This window comes from Poeciliopsis prolifica, unplaced genomic scaffold, assembly GCF_027474105.1.
Source record: "Poeciliopsis prolifica strain line A6 unplaced genomic scaffold, Auburn_PproV2 SCAFFOLD044, whole genome shotgun sequence".
NCBI lineage: Eukaryota > Metazoa > Chordata > Actinopteri > Cyprinodontiformes > Poeciliidae > Poeciliopsis > Poeciliopsis prolifica.
The window spans coordinates 1,597,079-1,616,869 of NW_026562419.1; the positions used below are offsets into that span (position 1 = coordinate 1,597,079).

At 38.5% G+C, this 19,791-nt stretch overlaps 1 pseudogene; it reads left to right on the forward strand.

Moving 5' to 3' along the window:
- Nucleotides 1-373: 373 nt before the first annotated feature.
- Nucleotides 374-19,612, forward strand: LOC129376574 (FH2 domain-containing protein 1-like; annotated as a pseudogene).
- The last annotated feature ends 179 nt before the right edge of the window (nucleotides 19,613-19,791 follow it).

Here is a 19,791-nt window from a genome sequence, read left to right on the forward strand (position 1 = left end):
TTTGCTGTCACTACATGCATATCAGCATGAGGATACTTTTGTCAAAAGTACTTTTACTGCACTCTACTTTTGACTTTTACTTTAGTAATATGTTCTTTCTTCATTTAGTTCCTAAAATACCAACTTTTGCATTTTCTTCAGTAACTGTTGTGTTTAACAGCTTAATACTTAATTTCCTCCTCTTTCTGTTGATTACAAACAATTTAGTTTTTTGTTCATGTGTTTTCTTCCAGGAACGAAGCTTATCTGGACCGAACACCCACGGGTGGGCGGGTCCGGCAGAGCGACAGAGAGAGAGAGAGAGAAAGAGAGAGAGCGGGGGTTCCCTCCACCTGAGGCAGCGCGCATGCGCAGTCGCCTCCGCTGTCAGCTTTTCTCCGCACGCGCTGGCAGCTCGGAGTCAGACCGTTGGAGACTTTGGCAGGAAAACGCGGACCGTGGACCCGGGAACCGGTGATTTCTCCTGTTTCTGGCTGATTAAAGGATTAAAACCAGGGTTGAATTCATTCCGGTAGGTTTATTTTGTGTTTTAAACGCTTTATGTTTGATATGTTGTTTAAAAATTGATGTTTGGTGACTGTGTGCAGGTGTATAGCTTCATATTTGATCAGTTGCTAGCTTATTTGACAACAATAACCATAATTTATTAAATATATACTTTATGTTTTTAAACACCTTCAAGTTTTTATTTCAGTCTAACTTTAATTAAACATTAATAATCAGCTTCTTTTTGTATTTTCACTTCCTATTAGTTTCGTGTTGCATGTTATTGTGATGATATCATTATATTATGTATTGTTGTTCATTATTACAGCTTAATGACAGGGGCGTCTTTAGGATCCTGCAGCTCTGGGGGCCAAGCCCCGCCTGGACATGATATTCAGTTCATTGAATGCTGAAATAGCAGCTGTACAATGTTTAGTTTGGGATTTCTAATGTTAATTCAACAAAAAAATTAGTACAATCTGTTTTCTTTTTGCTATATTATCAGCAGGTTGGTTACAACATTAACACTGTAAAACTTTGACATTGATGACAAATTAATTGGATTCTGACAATAGATTGTATGGAGCTAAATTAAAGGTTGTTCCAAAAAAGAAAGAATGAATCTGAAAAACAAATTTTGAAACTTAAAAACAACTATTTAGTCTGAAAAGCGGTTTGAATTTTAGGGATCTAATTGTTTCAGCTTTAAAGCACCAATTGTTTAAATCAATTAACGTTTGGACAAGGAGGTTATGCTCTTTCAAAGTAAAAGTCTTTAACTATATTGATTGACTGTTGCTGTAGTGATAAACCAAATCATTCTTGTAGAAAGTGTTGCTGCCATCCCATGGTCACCAGTTTGTGTCCAGTTCTCCTCCCAGTCCTCCCAGTGAGCTCCTTGCCCGGCTCAGTGCTCCAGCTTGACCCGCGGTGACCCGCTAAAGGTGGTGACATTTTAGAAACGGGATACAGTTTGGGGATGTCTGTCCCTGTTGCCACAGTAACCAGCGGATGCTCAGCCAGCTCCTTTTGCTTGGCGGTTCTCATCATGTCTCCCGCCATCGCAGATCAGAGCAGAGAAAACGACTTAGAGGGGATTTGCTTTCATTTAGCTGTTTTCTATTATCAGAGTCCCATGATGCCGTTCAGCAGGCGGCTTGGATGTTTGCCTGGTTCCCGTCCGGTTGGGGGGTCCGGGTCCAACCCAGAGCTTCTTAAACACTTTGGTGCTGGATGCTTCGTCCTCCTCATCCTCCTCAGGGAGTTTATTTACCTGCTGCTGTGGAGAAGTTTGGGTGTTTGTCAGAGTTTGCTGCTTACAGCAGAACTTCATGTTGATGGAAGTGAGAAAGCATCTCTTAATTTATGGTTTGTTTTTTGGTGGTTTTCTGTGTTTGGACTCTTTTTTCACCAATAAATAAAATGTGGATGTTTGTGGAAATAATCACTCTGCTGAGGAAAATAATTAGGTGCTAAACTTTGCTGATAAGTTGTTTGAATAAATTATAGGTTTGTTTGTCTTCTCACCTTCTTGGTCCATTCAGTCGATATTTGTTGCTACTTCAGTTGGTATTTGGATGGTAAAATGTCATTTATTCACATATTGTTTTATTAATAGATAGATTTATGATGGATATTATTGTTGGTATTTATTAATTAGATTATTATTTATTTCATTGCCAGCAGATCCAGTTATTTTTTAGATATTTTCTGACATTTCTTTAGAAGCTTGATTTGTGTGAATGTGGATAATATATTAAGTATTTCTTAGTTGATTCTGTTAACATTATTTGATGCATTTGATGCCAATCTGACACAAATGATCATATGTTTGTTTTTTTCTGGCTAATTATGTTTTATTGTAGATCCTATACTAATTTCAGATAATTTGGGAATAGTTTCATAAACAGTCATAACCAACAGCTGTATAAATACTTGCCTGTATTTCTTTTAGGGTTGCAACTATTGATTATTATAGTAATTGCTTATTCACATTAAAAAAATTGTCACTTTCTATCTTTAGATTATTACAGAATTAGAACCAGGTGAAGCAATAATATAAACTGTTTTTTGAGTTCAGGGTTCAACATGTTTATAGACCAAAAAGCTTTTTAATCTTATGCAAAATGCTCATATTTTCTGTATAATACGGCTCTGATTCTGCAATAGTGGCTAATTAACTTAATGTAAACGCACCAGGATTAACCAAAAGATTATTTTTCATTTGACGATGCTCAATATATCCTGATAAAAACAATCAAAGGCAAACAAAAGTAAAATGACTTAACTATGTTGTCAATTAATACAAACAATGAATACAAAACAAGAAAACTATATGCATCATAAAATGTTTAAGAAGTAAATAAAACTGGTGACCAGAAAATATGGAAATGAATTTTTTGCAGGTTTCTGGAAAAAAGAAATTTAAAGTTACATCTGCGCATGATAAAAAAAAATCAGTGCTCTGAATTCAGTGTTTAAAAATGTCTTCTGCACCTTTAGTTTATGTGTTTATATTAAAATATTCCCATCAATTGAGGAAGATTATGTTGAATTTCTGGGCTTTTAATCCTTTCCTTCACATCTTAGAACCGCTTCTGCAGCGCTCCGTTTCCCCGCTTGGAAATCTGTCACCAGAAGTGTGGGAGTGGGAATCTGTCAGACAAACAGCCGCCATGAAAACCTAAAGAAAATTTTAAAAGACATTAAAGCGTGCTGTGACTCAGTGTCTGAGTCACAGAACTCAGACACTGAGTTAGAGTTAGGGTTAGGGTTAGGGTTAGGGTTAGGGTAAGGGTTCCTGCAAACATCCTAAAAATGTTGAGAAAAATGTAAAATCAAAAATAATTATTGGTTCAAAGGTTTAAAATGTAGTAAAACAAAACCAAACAGCAGTTATTGGCATTTATTGTTCGCATTGAAAGAAAATGTTCATTCACAGGATTCAGTTACAGAAGAACTGAACGTTCCCATTTGTAAAATCTTGTGAAAAGGATCATTTATCATTTATTAGTTGAATAAAAAGATTTGTCTTTTATTTGAATTGTTTCTATTCAACTGCAGGTTGGGAATACATTAAAGATTAAATAAAACCACCAGTAACAACATATTCCTCACAAAAATGTGTTCCAGACTAAAAATTTGTAATCGTATTGCATCAATTTATTTTTGGAAACAGGTTTTGTTTTATTTTTGATCCAGAGCTGAGGCTCACCAAGGCTTTGACCAGCTGTTTTTGGAACAACTTGTAACTTTTCCATTCACATTTTACAACAATTATTAACTTTTCTTTTATTTCATGCAACACCCTGCAGAGAAGTGTTACAACCCGAGCAGAGATCATGTTTGACTTCAGATAATAGAATAAAGCTGTTTACATAAAACTTTCCCTCTGATCCGTTTGAGCTTTTCACTATTAATTCATGAGCAGCCCAGAGAAACCTCGTGTTCACGTCATTTACAGATGAGCTGCTTGTATTTTAATACCGTCCCACAGATCAGATTGTCTCTCTGTCTGGTGGATCAGATAATGACCTGTGTGCTTTTCTTCGTCCTCCTTTGTTCCACACAGAAGAGGTCAGATGAATTTGTAGTGTCAATATTTGTCCTTGTTTTGTTTCTCAAACAGGTTTCTACGATCCGTGTTTGTTTTGCCGTACACGTTCACATCCCTGAGGAGTGGTGACCAAACTCTGAGCTCACATTGTTACCGTTTTATTCAGCTAATATTGCAGCTGCATGAACAAATACAGGATTTAACCTCTACTAGCTTCTAACATGGCATATTAGGGACACTGCAGATCAAAACACAGCTAATTTTCCAGAATAACAAGGAAATTTCTGAGCTTGAAAAGAAGAAAATTGGCTAGAAAAACTCAGAAGAGTTTAGATTAATCTCAGGCATTTTCTAGACAAAAAACATGGAATTTTTGAGATTCCATTTTTTAAAAATTGCTACAAAAAAAAAAGTAAATTTCTGAATTTAAAAGTTCCAAAATTTGACAGGAAAAAAATCTGAAAATTTGAGATTATTATCAGAAATTGTTAGTAACAACCTAAGAAAATTTTGAGTTTAAAATATTGAAAATTTGCCAGAAAATAATAAAACAACTGCGACAGACTGGCGACCTGTCCAGGGTGACCCCGTTTGACCCCACTGGGGACAAGGTGTCAGGAAGTGGATGGATGGAATAAATTAATTTGAGGTTAATCCCAAACATTCTTGAAAGACAAAACAATTAAATTTCCGAGTTTGTAAAGTTGAAAATTAAGTTGTTGTTTTTTTAAAGTAAATCACTTTAAGCTGCTTTGTTGCTTTAAATCAACTTGACTGGTGATGAAGATCTGTCAGGTTTCTGACACAAAACCAGTTTGGACTTTTAAACTCCAGTTAAATTTTGTCCTGAGCTCTCTGCATGTTATTTATTTACCAACACTCTGAGTGCGCTCGCTCAGTGGTCATGTGACGAAGAGGAGGAGGAAGGGTCGGTGGCTCATTCACCCTTCCTGCCTCCTTCGCTATCGAGGTCGCTGCTGCAGGAATGTGGAGCGAGCGACGGACGGATGCCTGCATCATAACTGGGTCGGTTGAAGTGAGGTTTTGTTTTCTGAATGAGCGTGCTTCACTGGCCCAGTGGATTTCCCAGCATGCATCTGGGGCTGAGGCCACCAGCACTGTTGTGACCAGTTTGTGAAACAGAGCTGCAGAAATGTGAATCTTTGACATTTAGATCAGGAGTCTGAGGAGTTTGGATGATATCGTTTTTCTTCAACCTTTGGTCTGTAATAATTGGCTTCAGGTCGTTTTGCTTTTGTTTTGTTTCAGTACATTTTTCCTTCCTTCCTTTGGTCCTGAGTTCATTTATTTTTTATATTTTGTGGTTGTTGGTTGTTGTGCATCGTATTGTGCTGGATTCAATATTCTTTTATATTAGAAAATAAACATTTTATTGATTAATTTGCAGTAAAATGAATTAATGGTGGCTTGTGAATTTTTATGTATAATTGGTTTTCTTATTTTGTGGGCTTTTCTGTTTATATCTTTTGTGCTTTTTGCATTTTTTAACCCTTTTAATATTTTGTGTTTATTTGGATGTTGATGAAAATAAATTCAACTCTGGATGATAATAGTAGTTGTGAGGCTGCAGAATATTATCAAAATGATGTTTCTGAAAATGTGAACTATAGTTTCACCTAAATGCGGTTTGACAAAGCATTAGAAGATGTGAAATTTATTGATATTTGTCATTATTTTCCATATCAGACATGCATGCTTGGCTAAAAACATTTCTAAAAGCTCACTAAGAAATTGTATTTAAAATATATAACTTTCATTTAGTATTCCCACATTTTTAACCTTGTATTTGTGGATTCTGATGTTGTTTGTGACTGAACTCCCATCATGGCTGGAATCTTGTTCATTTTCAAAATTTGAGGCCAAAACTGATGGTTTTCCTGGGTCGGCGCCGGCGCTGCCCAGCTGTAAACCTTTTCTCTGCCTCCCTTTGAAGACGGACGGATGAAAGATGTGAGGAAAAAGACGGAGGCAGCAGTGATGTTAGCGTAGCTTTCACATCTACACACACACGCTAACTGTGACCCTGTTTTTGTTGTGCGCCACGTAAACAAACTGTCATTGTTTAATACGCGGTTCGTTTCCACGGCAATCAGCGGGTCAATACCAGCAACCAGAGCAACACACGGCGTCTCTGGCGTCTCCTGCACTCTGGCTCACCAGCGTTAAGATACAGAATATAAATCAGAGATGGTTAGCTGATGGTTATAGGGATGGAAATGAACCATCAGAGGGAAAAGCTCAGTTGAGCCGTTTGGACTTGGTGAGGCTCCGTTGATGTGTTGAAGATGGAAATGGAGACGGTTGTGACACAAGAAGGATGTGAAATATGGAGGCTGATAATCCGCTGTTGAGCTTTAAAAAACACAAAGAAATGAACCATTTTATGGAAAAGAAACAACACAACTTTATAGTCTGGAAAAAAAATTATTTTTAAGCTTTTTTTTTTCACTTTTCTGAAAGAAAAAAGATATGAAGTAAAAAATTTGTTGCATCCTGATATCTGGGAAAACAAATACATTTTTATGCATTTTAGCTTTTTATCCATCCTAAAACTCTGCTTATTAAAATTAAAAACAATTATTTATGAAAGCTCTGTATTTGTTTTTGCATATGTTTATGGATCAACTGAGTTTCGGTCTGTAATAAATAATGTGCCAATTCAATATAACCACATATTGAAACGATTCCTTATTGACGTTATTTATTTTCTAATAAAAACAGTAGTTTAACCTGTAAATGAACGTCCTGCCATCATGTTTAAATGATCCCAACAGAAAGTTTTGATTTACTGATTGGTTTTGGTTTTGCGCTACACTGCCCCCTAGAGGTCTGGCATGTTTTAAACAACTTTAAATTTGTGTGGATTCATGGGGATGAAAACTTTTGTGAAAACTATCCCATGTGATGATACCATTTCCTTTTTTTAGGAAAAGTTTTCAGATAGTAACTGTTATTTTACATTTTTGTCTTTTATCCAGGTAAAGATTGACTCACACCTGTGGTGGAAATGGTCGATTAGAGGACAGAAAAATTAACCAAAGTCCAAAAATAACACTTTGTTAGGTCCAGGAAGGAATGTGGATGTTAAAATAACAGCAGGAGAAAGTAGCAGCAGCTGGGTCGGGTCGCTGGTTCTCACACACTGGGTGGTTCCGGTTGTTAGCACGATTGAGCAGAAAATTTGATGGAAGGATTCAGGCAATCAGAGACGTGAGATTAGCTTATGTAACGTCGCTGTCGTCTTTAATTCATCAGCAGGAAGTGGAAATATTTGTTGACGTGAATCCAGAACTTCACACAGTGATTTCCTCCCTTAGTGAGCATTAAATTATTAAACCCTGCTGGAAGGTGGCCATATTTGGGCTTCCTGCCACGACTCCACAGCCGTTTGGTGGAAGCAACAAGGCAGCTGTTACTGGAAACGTTACATCACTGCTGAGATCGGGTCTTCATTAACCTTTGAGCGGCAGGAGGCTTGATGAGAAAAACCTCAAATCAGAGAACAAAGGAAGTTTTTACCTGAAGAAAAACAAGATTTAAAAAGAAAATAACGAAGCTGCAAAAAATACAAGTTTAATTGGTTAAATTTAACTTATGATTACAAACATTGAACATGAAAAAAAAATCATCCATCTATAAATCTGTCCTTTTGTAGATTCTGTATTCATATCCTGACTGCTACATTTTTTAACTTATAGTAGTTTTTTATATTTATTGATATAAAATGAGAAAATACTGAATATTCTGGGGATTTGAGTCCAGAATGACTGAAAATCTGCAGAGAAAATGTATAGAAGCTCTAGTGTTGAGTTGTGTCGGTTTCATTGGTTTGTTACCAGTTTAACAGGATCAGAAAGAAAACAATAATATAAAATTGAGACAACATTGTTCTGGTAGATTCATCCAAACAGTTTCTAAACGTAGCAGTTTGTTTCCAACTGTCCGAAACTCGACTATTGGAGACCAAAGCACCAAACATTTAACATCCAGCTTTTACTAGAAAGATAATAACTATAAATCAATCAAATTAAAATGATTGTATTTGCTTTAATTTATCTTGCTAGAATTGATTTATTGATTATTGCGACAGCACTAAAAACATTCAAGCATCTTCAACATCCAGGTTTTCATTGACGTCGTTTTCAACATGTTTGTTTTGCTTCTTTTAACTTTTCTTTCCAGACTGCTGATCTTCACCCACTGATGTTTCGAATGACTCTTCTACACTGTTACCATGGTTACCCGTGACCCCGGTGACCCTCCAGTCTGCTCCCGTCCAATCAGACGTGGCGATGCACGTCATGGGCAGCGTCTCCCCGGCCAGCGACATCCAGGGGTTTTCCTTCCAGGAGGACGCCGCCGTCGCTGAGGCCATGTCGCCGCCGTCCGCGCTCACACTTTCACACAACAGTAAAAATGGAACCCAAGTCGTAGGAAACCTTCCTCCTGCTCCTCCTCTTCCTCCCCCGCCACCTCCTCCTCCTCTGCTGCCTCCAGGTAACCCAGGTGGGGTGAAGAAGAAGAAGAGGGTGAGGAGTTTCTTCTGGAAAACGATTCCAGCGGAGCAGGTAGACTGTAAAACACAATCAGTGGACTTTACTTCAAAATATACACAAACTTATTTATGCAACATGTAAAAGAAATTAAGTTGTTCAATTATGTTGTATTACAAACCTAAACTAATGAGATAAGTTTTTGTACATAAAACTAAAAACATAAACATCTTGACACTATGTCAGAGAAACAACTTACCGTTACAGGAAACCATTTATCTGCTGTTAACCGTTATTATCTTTATAATCTGAAATCCTCACCACTTTCAAACTTCTGAACATAACTTACCAAACATTTTATCCATAAGTTCACACCGCCTGTTAAAGATGAGTGCAAACTTATGCTTGAGAACAAACAGCTGAATCTTTGCTTCAGGTCAAAGGTCACGCCAACCTCTGGACTCAGGGTCCAGTCCAGCAGGATTTCCAGATTGATGTTCAGAAAATCGAGGAGCTTTTCACGCAGAACGAAAAGTCGGCTTCCACGCCGACCAGAGGAGGAAAGACCCGAGTGTCGTTCAGGGAGGCCAAACACGAGGTTCTGGTTCTGGTTCTGATGCCTGTTGGTCAACACTTTGGACTCAGACTCTGACCGTCTCTTTGTCTACCCCAGGTCTCCATCCTCGACTCGAAGCGAGGGCTGAACATCTCAATCTTCCTCAAACAGTTCAAAAGGTAAATAATGAAAATATTTACTTTTAATTTGAGGAGAAAACTGTTCACACAACTTGTAAACAACAATATTGTTTTCCAGTGTTTAATCAGACTTTTTTTTGAAGCAAAATTTCCCATCAGGCCTAGAGAAGCAGCTTCTGTCGCTGTTGATTGTGGATTTCGCTTGTGCGTCAGATTTACAGGCGTACCAGAAACTCGTAAATACAAAGGTTCCAGTTCTGAACTTTTGCATATAGAAAAAATTTTTTTGCGTAAAAACAATTTTATGTAATTAATTTAACTGTCTGCACTGGTGCTAATGGCTTTGATACAAATAATTTCTTAATTTTAATCAACTTCTGAGGCATTTAAGGTAAAAAAAAAAATCCAATAAAAACATCTTTCAGATCATTTAAAGCTTCATATCTTGGTAAGGAAGTAAAAGCATTAAATTGGTTTTAATACATGTATTTTTAAGAGGTCATGACCGTTTAGTTTGAGTCAAGTTGAATCTGGTTTATGTATCTGCTGAGTCTGTCCAGGGTGACTGTGACTCAGGACGGGTCTGCGTGACGCGTCTCTTCGCCCTCATCCTGAGGTGTTGTGGGTAAAAACAGATGATGCTTCTCTGCTATGCAGAAATGCAAACAGGATGGATGTTCACGGCTACGTCAGAGATTTGGTTCAAACTGAACAAAAATCACAGATTGAGACCAGTTATCACAAAGAGGGATGAAATACAAACACAAAGACTTTAAATGTTTTTCTGAATTTATTTGGGAGCAATTATTACAAAACCACAAAAACACTACAAATACATCCAACAGCATACATAAAACTAACCAGCATTTGCTAACATATGCAAACTTAGCCTGTCGCAATAAGAAATAAATCAATTAATCACAAAGAAATTAAAACAAGCTCAATCATTTCCATTTGTTCTTCTCTTTCCTCTTTCTGGATGATAAAAAACGGGTCACAGCGTGTTCTGATCGTGTTTATGATGTTCAGAATCAATGCTTAGTGAACACAACAAAACACATGAGGGAGGCGCTCCCACTATAAATTAGTTTACCCTGATATAAATAGTCACATTAATCTGTGCAAAAGTTTTAATTCATCTTCATTTCTTCTGTTTGACTCCAGATGAATTTGCTTTAAATCTGAGTTGGTTTATTTATTTTTTACGACTGATTAGCACTGGCCGAAGTGTCACTTTAACACATTCGGAGTGTAATTTAGCTGTTAATTAGAAAAAGCATTTTCCCCTGCAGGTCCAATCAGACGTGGTGGATGAGATTCGCCATGGCAACAGCGAATCATTTGGGGCGGAGCCTCTGAGAGAGCTGCTGAAGCTGCTTCCAGAAAAAGACGAGGTGAAATATTTCGTCTGCCGTCTGAAACACAAACATCCTCACTGACAGAGGGACATATGATCGTTTTATTTATCCATAAAGTTTGTTTTGATAAAACTGCTTTTGTTCCTCTGAAGGTGAAGAAGCTGAAGGCGTACCGAGGCGACGTCTCCAAGCTCTCATTGGCCGATTCCTTCATTTATCTGCTGACTCACCTGCCCAGGTGAGCTCACTACTTTACATTTCTCAAACTCAAATCTAGCAAAACATTTTAGCCAAACGTGCTAACATTCAGAATTAATCTGTCAAGTTTAGATGCACTTTTGAATAAGATGGTTTTTTAAGTTGTTGCTAACAATAATTAAATAATAAAGCAAAAAAAAAACTCTTCAGTCAGCAACTAATCATATAAATAAAACTTAATAACTGTAGAAATCAATCAATTTTCAAATACCTTTTTACATTTAAGCATTTTTTTCTGACTTGAAAAAAACAAACCAACATAAATATGTAAATAACTAAATACTCCAAAACTAATAACAACATGTCATAAGAATCCAACTCCTTCTTTTAAAAAAAAAAAAAATTTACCAATTACCAGCTGATATGTCTGATCTTCTGAAAACCAACCAAATCCCCCTAGAAATTTGAATTATATACAATATATTCATATTTACAGAAAAAGGAAAAACAAATAACTAAAATAAACTAATCAAATGATCTGTGAAAACAATCTTTTTGTACAACCTGAACGTAATTCTTAGACTTTGCATGTTTAGCGTGACTTACTAAGCTAATTAATATAAATTCACTGTACAGTAGAATAGAAATGGAGAAATTGAGGTTTATCAACAGTAAAGTGAAAATGAAAGCAGATTCACATACAGATAATCAATAAAATCAGATAAACAAGATTTATATTCTACTGCTGAAAATTTTGCTGCTGGCATCACATTCTTCTGTTTTTCTCATTATTATGACATCATCAATCCATCAGTTTCACATTTTCATGTGACGTATTACCTCTACATATCTGTAAGTATCCATGTCTCTGTGTAGTTACTCGGTCCGCATCGAGTCCATGCTGTTAAAGGAGGAGTTTCCTGCTTCCTGCGACGCCATGAAGAGAGATTTTAAAATCCTTCGCTCTGCAACCAAAGGTAGCAAACATTTTACCCTGAAATACCTCAAATATTTAAATTCTGTTGGTTTTATTTACTTCTGTCTTTAACTTTTCACCAGAAGAAAAAAACATAGTTTATTCGACTTTTCCTGAACTAATGGCATCATATTCCTTCATTTTCACTTCAGTTATTTATTTTTAGAAGAATTTTATGTGGCAGACCAACACATAAAATCTGTGTATAATATTGCAGAGAATTATGAATATTTAAAAGTTTTTCTAAAACTGATCTGATTTCGCTTGAATTCAGACATCAGAAACACTTTTTGCTGCAGTTGCAAGAAGTAATTTTCAATCTAAGCACCATTCATCTTCATAAACTGTTTTTACAATCTGTTAGAGAAAATTAAGATTTTAAAGGATCAAAATGACGGTTCAGACACATTAATGAATCATGACTGTAATTTGCAGTGGCAGTGCAGGATATATTTTAAAGTAATTCCTCAGACTTCCCTTTGAATGTTTTCCTTTCACTAAACTTTCTGTAGTGATTTTTGTGTTTTTATGAATAAATACCTCAAAATATGTTAATCAGATATTTGACAGCTAATGACTCAGTTTCTACTACAGATAAAACCGCAGAGCGATGCTGAAGAAACTCACCTGATTTCTCCAGACTGTGCAGATGTGCAGAGCGATACGTCATCCTAACACATTGATTATTTTTAGCAGGGTGTGTGAATCTCTGCCTGAGCTGCTAACTCAGTGCTGCCACTGTTAGCTCTCTCTCTCTCTCTCTCTTCTCTAATGACACATTTCTTCCCTCCTTTCGTTTTCCTCTCATCCAGAGTTAATGTGCTGTAAGGAGCTCCACGCTGTTCTGCACTTGGTGCTGCAGGCCGGAAACATCCTCAATGCTGTGAGTGGGGACTAAAAAATTCATAATTAATTAGAAAACCAGCTACAGATTGTTAACTGTGGCTAATGTCATATAAAACAGATTAAACTCGTTTTTGTCCAGTTTTCATCTCTGGTGCAGAAAACTGCGACATCAGAAAGCTTCCTGCAGCTCGTGATTTTTTTTTTTTTTTTTTTACAAGGAACAGATGTTCATTTATTTCAAGGATCATCAGGGAGCGCTAGACTCAAACCGTATCATTATCCCTTATTGTTCACATTGTCAAACTGGAAACGTCGCCTTCACATGCTGCGCAAATTACACAGAGGCAGCAGAAACCTTTGATGTTCTGCCTTTAAAACATTTAAATATGTTTATAATCTTTACCTTCAGCCTTCTCTCATGCTGAAGCTCATGTTTCTGACCAAAATATATTTTATGCACTTCTTATTTGTTATTACAAGTCTTTAAAACGAAATCTGTTGATATATGAAGTTGACAGATGAGGGACGTCAAATTACCATAACAATGCAGCGACAGGAAGCCAAAACAATAACGGACTGAATAGACAGCGACAAAAAAAGAGACATGGACTGACAGCAGGAAAATCTGTGTGAAAAATTCATAAAATATAGAAAACAAAAGAGCATCAAACACTTTGAACGACATCCAGTTTGACACAATAAAACCGAATGTGTTAACTCAAAGTAGTGCATCATTGTGAAGCTAAATGTATTTTTATAGATATCTTTAGTGAATAAAGTCTGAAAACTGTGACACGGTAGAAACAGCCGACAGATCAGGGACAAAACTGGAAAAAACTATAAAACAGAGAATAGCGAAAATCCACAATGCATCTAATTTGGCTGAAAACACAAAAAAATGCCTCCAAATAAACCTTAATGTGGACTAAAACACCACACCTGGACATTCAGAGCCACATAAAGACAGCTACAAAGTCGGCCTTCTGTCACCTGAAGAACATCTCCAGGATTAATGAACCAGGATTATCTACAGAAACTCATTGATTACTTCAAAATAAAACGGTTTCAACTGATCCAAAACACTGGAAATAATTCAAAAATAAGACAAAAATAACTGAAGAGTCACTTTTCAGCAACATGTCGGAGTCTATTATTTCTTAATATTGACGGAAAACATCTAGTTCGTTGGCAGATAATTTCACTTGTAACACAAGAAAAATTTCGTTTTATCCTATAACTTTTCATCAATATTAAGAAATTACTTAAAACAAACTCCTACATTTTCTGAAGTTTTGTCTTATTTCAAGTGTACCAACATTTGCATAATAAATTAAACAAAATACTTCTGTGTTTTGCAGTTTGAGTTCTGAAGTCCTTCCAGTGAGAGAAATACTTTATTTAGTTTATAAGTCACTGAAAGATCTGTGGCTGTATCAACCTTCAGCTCTTCTGGTTCTGGTTCTGCTCTGCATCCAGAATCAGACCTGGAGAAACAGCATTCAGCTTCTATGCACCACAAATCTGGAATAAACTTCCAGAAAACTGTTGTAAATTGGGTCTAAAACCTCATGTTAACTGGAACACCATTGATTTTATTCTGGATGAACCCAGCGCAGTGGGGAGGTTTGGGCTGGAAGCTGCTCCAGTTGTTTCTAACTGCTGTGTTCTGCAGGGAGGTTCTGCAGGAAACGCCGTGGGCTTCAAGCTGTCCTCCCTGCTGTCGCTTGCAGACACCAAGTCCAACAAACCGGGGATGAACCTGCTGCACTTCGTGGCTCTGGTCAGTGAGTTTTGATGCTGGATCGCCACAAACCAACTTCAATCATGTTTTTACTCAAACATTACGATTTTCTCTTCATCTTAAAATCTGAACTGCAGAGTTTTTGCAACATTTGCAGCCGTTTTGTTCTAAATCTTGCATATTGTTTCCTTCTCACTGCAGTTCAGGTAAAGTTGAGATTTTTTTTTTTTTCAGGAAGCTCAGAAAAAAGACCAGAAGCTGCAGGAGTTTCTCTGAAACTGAGTCACATCCAGGCTGCATCCAGGTGAGACGGCGCCTCAAAGGTACAGATACAGCTGAGGGTCGAGTCTCAATGCAAAAAACACTAAATCTGACTTGGTTTAGTTTCTAGTGCAAATATCTTAGTACACTTGCAGATATAAGAGCTTGTTTTCAGTCAGTAAACCATTAATATTGATGAACAAGAACAAGCTCTATTGTCAAGTGACCTGAAATTTGTCCAGGTCACAAATAATCTGGAACTTTGTCACTTATATTTTAGGACTGATTTAAAACAAGCTGCTTTATCTGGTTGAAAAGTTGCCTGCAAGTTTGTTTTGTTTTATTTTAAGTGAACGAAGATATTTGAACATAAACCAAAAATACTTGATTTTCTGTTTTTTCAGTGCATGTCTGAATAAATAAATAAATGTAAAAAAAAAGGATCAGAAACGTTACAATTTCTTTGGTTTGCAAAGCTTTTTCTACAAAGCCAAATCAGGTTCCTCAAATGAAACTGAAATAATTGCATCGTAATAGGAAAACAATTGTGTCTCTTTTGTTAGGATCTCCATGGAAACGCTGGATGCTGAACTGCAGCTGCTGACGTCTCGCACGCGCTCAGTGGAGGAGAGCATCCAGAAGGACACGGAGCTGCTGCAGCAGCTGGACAGTTTCCTTCAGGTGAAACAGAGTCATCATGTTTCAGGCTGATCCATTTCTGCTTTTATTTTTATGCAACGACTCAGAATGCTGGCAGAATCAGCTGTAAATATATCAAAATATATATTATAAACATTCAATTTAATAGTTGAAAGTAATTAAGCACCATAAAAATGTGAACTTGTCTTTTCAGCTTTCCTTCCATCTCACCCCATTTTTCCATATTTGATGGAAATTTGGTTTTATGGGTTAGAAATAAAAATAGAGCAACGGAAACAAGGAAAACATTTTTGAATAACTAAAGTTAACTAAGACTTTTCATGCCTGACAGGATTATAGATTAGTCAAAGTAATTGATAACACTTTATTTTTGCGTGAAACTGACATGAAGGAGTATTCATGAATGGCCACAGGTGTCATGTCTTTTATTGCAAAGTTGCATTAAAACGTGAATTAAAAGTCCCAGCTTTGCAATATTCAGCAAATAATGTCACTTTTGTTTCAAACTTGCATTAAAACTTAAAGTCCATTAAAAGTGTCACATAATCCGTTAAAATAAACTGTTATGATAAAAAAACAAATAAAATCCATAAAACTAGAAGCGTTGAACGTCCTGCAGGAGAGCAGCTTGTGACGGTTTGTGTCGTTGCGTGTCAGAGCGCCACGTCGGCGTTGTGCTCGCTGCGCGGCAGCCAGCAGCAGCTGAAGAAGGAAGGCAGGGAGCTGATCGACTTCTTCTGCGAGGACAGAGACTCGTTCAGGCTGGACGACTGCTTCAGCATCTTCCACACCTTCTGCACCAAGTTCACAATCGCTGCCAAGGTTGGTTCAAAATCTCTAAATCAGGTAGGATGAAATGTGAGGGTTCATTCATACCAGCCATGTTCAGTCCACTTCAGTCAAACTCCAGTCCATTTGGGTAGGAAGTCCGGTTCCGTTTGGGGCGGTATGAACCCGCAGTCAATAACAAAAATCAAACTCTGGGCCGCCTAAAAACCTTAGTCTCAGTTTGGTTGAGGTGAACTCTGGTTTGGTTTGAATGCATATGTGAACACCAAACAGATCAGTGATCGCTTCAAAAGCAGGAAGTGATCTACAGTGCAGGGCATTCTGGTAAATAGGTCAGACATTTTGATCTTATTGCATCATTTGAAGAGCAAAGTTGAAGTTAAGTTATACCGCAAATATTTCCTCCTTTATGAGGAAAAAGATGAATAAAAGATCGAATGAAGTTGCTTTTAAAACCTGTTCGCTGAGTTTGTTTGTCAGAACTTAAAGAGTCAGTTTGGGAACAGAGGAAACAGTTTGGTAAGAAGTGTTTTTCTGGATCTTGAAGGAGAACAAGGAGAGAGAGGTGAAGGAAGCGGCTCGCCGTCAGCGGATGCACGAGGAGGAGCTGAAGAGACACTCATGGTCTGGAGGAGAGGAGGTAACAGAATCCCACTCTGGGCAATTCAAGATTATAAATACAATCCCAGTTCTCTGATTAGCACTTACTTTGTGTGTCACTGACTCCCGGACTGATTTACTGACAGTAAATCAGTAAATTAGATTTATGGGACACAAATCTGACAACAGGAAAGAGGAAAAACTTTGATTGTCCAGTTGGTCAAATTGGTGGACATTTTAGCTTAGTGCCCAGTGGTACAGTTGTATGTAGGCTTCTATGAGAAGATGTTTTTAAATGAACACTAACTCCAGTAGTCAGGGGTCAAAGGTCTTGGCTCCTGCTGACGTAGATGTAAACAGTGCCATCCATTCAGGAGGAGGAGTCTGACACAAAACGAAACCCAGACTTCCTGACCAGGTAATATATTTTTCTTGTGCGATTGTGTTGTAGGTGACCGGAGCCCTCGGGTGGCGCTGCAGAAGTGAAACCGACATGTCAGCAGCAGCAGTAAAAGATGAGGTCGGACTTTTACTGGACCTCCTGAACCCAAAGTCACAGTCTCGCTCCTCTCTGAATACCAAGCACGTCCCGCGAGGACGTTCAGGGAAGTTCCAGCGTAACTCTCCATTCAGCTCGCCATCTCTCGCTGCAGAGCGAGAACTTAGCGCAATGTTGGAGAAATCCAACGACCTCAGAGGAGAAAACAGGAACGAAACATTTCCCACCAATCGAAGGTTAGAGTTCAGGACTCTTTCCTACGAAAGTTTTACCCCACTTAGAGTCCCCCACCAGAAGGAACCCTGAAAACATGGATGAAGATGTAAATAAAGATGAAGTTCCAGTCAACTCTACCTCTGATTCAAAGCAACAGTCTGAGCTCAACAACAGTGGGAATAACTCATCCATTCCCAGTTTCAGCAGTGACAAAAAACTCCCCAACAGTCCGACTGAGTCTTGTTTGAAGAATGAAGCAGCTGATCAGACTTCCAGAAGACAAAGTGCTGCCTGTAGCACCACTGCTGCTAAAGGAAACATGTCTGTGCTTTTAGAGAGATGCACCCTGGTGCCTGAGCTACAGGTGTTCGACAGTACCACCTCCTCCCAGACGGGCGGAGGCGACTCGTTCACCGCAGGTCCAGAAGAACAGGGAGCAGACACACCTCAGAATACCTTCCAGGAGACTGAGAAGAACATCGAGGAACAAGAAGTCAAGGTGATTGTCTGGTGTGTGACTGGTGTGTGTGAAGCAGCCGGTGAAAACACACCTCTACACACAGAAAAGGATCAACAGGGAGGAAAAACTCAGGGAGAAAAGCAGCAAACTTCCTCTGCAACATCCAATAAGGAGAGTTCAGAAGCTCAGGCAGATGATCAAACCACAGAGTCCGTCCCAATCAGCAGCCAACCAGTGCCTGTCTCCCGCTCTAATGACCCAGGATTACATCCAATAATTCCTGCATCACCCAAACCAGATCCCAGTCTGACTGCAGAGGCACCCGATCAGAAGACAGATGTGGCACCTGGGTCAGAGGAAACATCTGATAATACAAGCATAAACAAGAAGACTTTGAGGCAAAGGACAGGAGAAAGTTCTTCAACTGGTGGGAAAACAAAACCTGAAACTTCAACCAAAAACTCCACCAAGAAGTCCCTGAACTCCAGAACTGGAAACACTGGAGTGAAACCATCCAACACAACCTCTGCAGGCGGCAGATCGATCCGCACTCTCACCATTTCCGAGAACCACAACATGAGGCGATTTGTACCAATCACAAGGATCAACCCAGGTTCTTCGTCCAGAGATAAAAAACCCGAAAAGCCTCCAGCAAAACCGCAGCTCCTCCAGAACCACTGGCCTGAACATCCCCTCCCCCCGTCAAGGAGAGAAACCCGGAACTGCTCCAGGGTCCCAACGGTCAGGCTCCACTAAGACCCCAGAGTCCAGAGAGCAGAACCAGGACCTCGAGGGCAGACCATCCATCCGGAAACCCCTAAAGAAACCCAAAACCCAAGCAGAGGAGAAAATGTGTCTCTCCAAGCTTCGAGCTCTCAATCAGGTCGGAGGGGGTAGCATCAGTGCTCCTGTCACACCTCTACACAAATCCAGAACCCCGTCATCATCGGCGCTTCCGGGTTTCACCAGAAACACAGCATCTTCTTCTTTCAGAAGGTCCAAACCTACTCTGTCTCATCCCCCCAACGCCGGTTCCCCTAAATCTTCCCCCAAGAATTCCTCATCCTCCTCCAGAGCCACAGATCTCCCCAACACCTCCTCCTCTCCCACTCTGAAGAGGTCTCAGAGCGCCAGATCCTCTGCCCCGTCACCACTCCACAGCTCTCTGGCGCCCCCTAAAGGCCACAGGCGAAACGACAGCGGCAGCGACAAGTCAATCCATTCCAAAGACTGGAGCAAAGCCAGCAGACCGAGTTGGAGATAACAAGAGATGGAACATAAACTCTTGGTTTTTGTTGTTCCTCTGACTCTGTAGTGTCCAGACGGAGGATTCTTCCTGAAACAAACATTTACCTTGTTGTTCAGAAACTGTTTCCTCTTCATTTTAACTCCAACATGTTGGAGGTTAGGAAACACTAAATGTGTTCTTTCTACAATCAGTTCTAATAATGTGCTTTAAAACCCCTCAGACGACACATTCACAGACGAATAAGATGTTTTCTGACATATTTATGTAAACATGGCATTCAATGTTGAAAATTTATGAACTAAAACTAATTATAGAATTAGACTTTCTTGTCTTTTAAAGCTGATAAGCACCGAACAGTGTAAAGGGGAAAATATCCTATTGTCTCATTATGTTGATTAAAGTCAGTTCCAACATTTGTCACTAGGGGGACTGTTTGCCTTTTAAACATGTTCATATGATCCTACATTTTAATATCAGTTTCATTTTATCTCAATAAACAAGAAGCTTTCTGTCTTCATTCAAGTGTTTCAACATGCATGTTGGTGAAAGTCTGAGTCGAATCGGTTCAGGTGGAAGAAACTCGCCACCTATGGACTCAGGAACTACAACAATAATCCATAATTACAGCACAATATATTCTATTAAAGAAAATATAGTAAATTGAGAACATAAACGTCCCGTTCGTG